At 38.6% G+C, this 3,771-nt stretch overlaps 1 pseudogene across 1 annotated transcript; it reads right to left on the reverse strand.

The window, feature by feature from the left end:
* Positions 1 to 1,611: 1,611 nt before the first annotated feature.
* Positions 1,612 to 2,895, reverse strand: LOC113887431 (annotated as a pseudogene). The gene has a single exon (XR_003509737.1). The product of XR_003509737.1 is annotated as an HIG1 domain family member 1A, mitochondrial pseudogene (transcript).
* Positions 2,896 to 3,771: the final 876 nt, after the last annotated feature.

Here is a 3,771-nt window from a genome sequence, read left to right on the forward strand (position 1 = left end):
GAAGATGTGGTACATATATACAAAGGAATATTAGCCATAATAAGAATGAAATTGGATCATTTGTAGAGACGTGGATGAACTAGAGTCTGTCATCCAGACTGAAGTAAGTCAGAAAGAGAAAAACAAATATCGTATATTAAGGTATATATGTGGAGTCTAGAAAAATGGTACAGATGAACCTATTTCCAGGGCAAGAACAGCCAAGCAAATGTAGAGAACGGACATGTGGACACAGAGGGGAAGGGGAGGGTAGAACAAATTGGGGGATTAAAATTGACATATATACACTACTATGTGTAAAACAGTGGGAAACTGCTATAAAGTACAGGAGCTCAGCACTCTGTGATGACCTAGGTGAGTGGAATGGGGGAGTGGAAGGGAAGTTCAAGAGGTATGGATATAAGTATATATATAGCTGATTCACTTCATTGTACAGTAGAAACTAAGAGAACATTGCAAAGCAATTATATAACAACAAAAATAACAAAATACATGCACCCCGATGTTTATTGTAGCCCCATTTACAAAAGCTAGGACGTGGAAGCAACCTAAATGTCCATCAACAGAATAATATTACTGGGTCATAAAAAGAATGAAATAATGCCATTGGCAACAAAATGGATGTATGACCCAGAGATTGTCATACTGAGTGAAGTAAGTCATAATGAGAAAGATAAATATCATCAGTTCAGTTCAGTCGCTTAGTTGTGTCCAATTCTTTGTGAACCCATAGACTGCAGTATGCCAGACCTCCCTGTCCATCACCATCTTCCAGAGGAGTTTACTCAAATTCATGTCCATTGAGTCTGTAATGCTATCCAACCGTTTCATCCTCTGTCATCCCCTGCTCTTCCTGCCTTCAATCTTTCCCAGCATCAAGGGTCTTTTCAAATGAGTCAGATCTTCACATCAGGTGGCCAAAGTATTGGAGTTTCAGCTTTAGCATCAGTCTTTAGCATCATCCAATGAATATTCAGGACTGAGTTATTTTAGGATGACTGATTGGATCTCCTGGCAGTCCAAGGGACTCTCAACAGTCTTCTCCAACATCACAGTTCAAAAGCATCAACTCTTCAGGACTCAGCTTCCTTTATGGACCAACTCTCAAATCCATACATGACTACTGGAAAACCATAGCTATGACTATATGGACCTTTGCTGGGGGAGTAATGTCTCTGCTTTTTATTTTTTTCTCTCTTTTTAATACAAATTTATTTATTTTAATTAGATGCTAATTACTTTACAATATTATACTGGTTTTGCCATACATTGACATGGATCTGCCACAGGTGTACATGTGTTCTCCATCCTGAAACCCTCCCCCCCCACCTTCCTCCCCATCCCATCCCTCTGGGTCATCCCAGTGCACCAGCCCCGAGCATCCTGTATCATGCATCGAACCTGGACTGGCGATTGGTTTCACGTATGATAATACACGTTTCAATGCCATTCTCCCAAATCATATCACCTTTGCCCTATCCCACAGAGTCCAAAAGACTGTTCTATACATCTGTGTCTCTTTTGCTGTCTCACATACAGGGTTATCCTTACCATTTTTCTAAATTCCATATATATGTGTTATTATGCTGTATTGGGTTTTTTTTGTGTGTGTGTGTTCATTTACTTTAATAATACTACATTTACCATGTTATCACCATGGAATGTAAATTCAGGTTAGACGAGAATTCACAAGTACAACAAAGCATTCTGTGATATACCAAAGTTTGTATAATGTCTGACCAAACCAGCTTGCTCATCAATGACTTCCATTGTAGGGATTTTATTTAGTTGATGATACTTTTGGAGAAAATAAACATACTGCACACATTTAAAAAGTGTTTTTCATTTACCTTTGCATTAGCACTTAAAATACATGTTTCAAAATAATTTAAAATTATTCTAATATAACAGCAGCAAAATATAATTCTGCAATTACTAAAGAGCTAAAAGGGATCCACAAGTTAAGTTACTCTCATGTTTATGATTCTAAAATAAATACTACTTCAAAGTGGCTCTGTTACCAGCTTTTTAGTTTTGGTTTAAAAACACACACAGACTTGCAGGGAGGTTTATAATGTTGTATTCCATGCACTGTTCTGAAAGGGTTCCTCAAGAGCCAACCAGCCCTTAAAATAGTTCTCAGTCCACAAGGCCGTCAGAAAGTTACATTAACTGGGGTAAATAGGATTCCTACATTACATCAAAAGCATATGATATTCTGCAGCAACTGGGAGCATTTTCAGGATTGGCATGTTGTCTTCTTTAGAACTAATTTCAACAGAAGAGTTTAAGAAGGTGGACAGGTACCACTATCAAGTGTATTTAAAAGTGACATGTTTCTTTTGTGCTGGTCTGACTCCCCTGAATGACCTAGCTAGTGAACTAGTCACCAGTAACTTGGTCACCAGGCAAATCAAGCCTGCAAGAAAGGAGGCCAATTTTCAAATTACCATGTTCTTGTCTGACCCAAACAATTTATTTTCAGCATAAACATGTAACCTCAATATGAGATGTCTAACTAAAGCAAGCACCACCAAGACGACCAAGACAGCATCTCCTCTTCTAAGGTTTAGGTTTCCCCCAGAATTCTTGATACAGGGAATAGCCCATACCAAGAGTCATTGCTCCCACAACAAAGCCTTGGGCTGCCACACGCATGTGGATCAGGTGAACAGACATTTTAGTATGTCCCCTGCTCTTCAATCTATATAATCCATATGCAACAATTGCTGCAAAACCTGCCATTCCAATGGGGACAAATGGTGCCTCTCTAGCTTTTCGGATAAGTTTAGATCCCTGATCTTCATCATATGAAGAAAGAGAAATATCTGTGTTGCTTGACATAGTGATTGAAGACTCTTCAGACAACTTCAAGACGTTTCAGGTTCCTACCGTATTCTGTATTGGTGTTTTTATTTCTGACTTACTTCATCTGTATAATAGGCTCCAGTTTCATCTACCTCATTAGAACTGATTCAAATGTATTCTTTTTAATGGCTGAGTAATACTCCATTGTGTATATGTACCACAGCTTTCTTAATTCACCTGCTGATGAACATCTAGGTTACTTCCATGTCCTGGCTATTATAAACAGTGCTGCGATGAACATTGGGGTACATGTGTCTCTTTCAATTCTGGTTTCCTCGGTGTGTATGCCCAGCAGTGGGATTGCTGGGTTGTATGGCAGTTCTAGTTCTAGATTTTTAAGGAATCTCCACACTATTCTCCATAGTGGTTGTACTAGTTTGCATTCCCACCAACAGTGTAAGAGGGTTCCCTTTACTCCACACCCTCTCCAGCATTTATTGCTTGTAGGCTTTTGGATAGCAGCCATTCTGACTGGCCTGAAATGGTACCTCATTGTGGTTTTGATGTGCATTTCTCTGATAATGAGTAATGTTGAGCATCTTTTCATGTGTTTGTTAGCCATCTGTATCTCTTCTTTGGAGAAATTTCTGTTTAGATCGTTGGCCCATTTTTTGATTGGGTCATTTATTTTTCTGGAATTGCAGACTTCCTTGTATATTTTTTAGATTAATTCTTTGTCAGTTGTTTCATTTTCTATTTGGAGAAGGAAATGGCAACCCACTCCAGTGTTCTTGCCTGGAGAATCCCAGGGACGGGGGAGCCTGGTGGGCTGCCATCTATGGGGTTGCACAGAGTCATTTGCTATTATTTTCTCCCATTCTTTTTTTTTTTTACAGAAATGAACACATCTGTTTATTATTTCACTTCTTTTTTTTTCCTTTTTTTTCATTTTATTTTATTTTT

The sequence above is a fragment of the Bos indicus x Bos taurus genome, chromosome X (assembly GCF_003369695.1).
Source record: "Bos indicus x Bos taurus breed Angus x Brahman F1 hybrid chromosome X, Bos_hybrid_MaternalHap_v2.0, whole genome shotgun sequence".
NCBI lineage: Eukaryota > Metazoa > Chordata > Mammalia > Artiodactyla > Bovidae > Bos > Bos indicus x Bos taurus.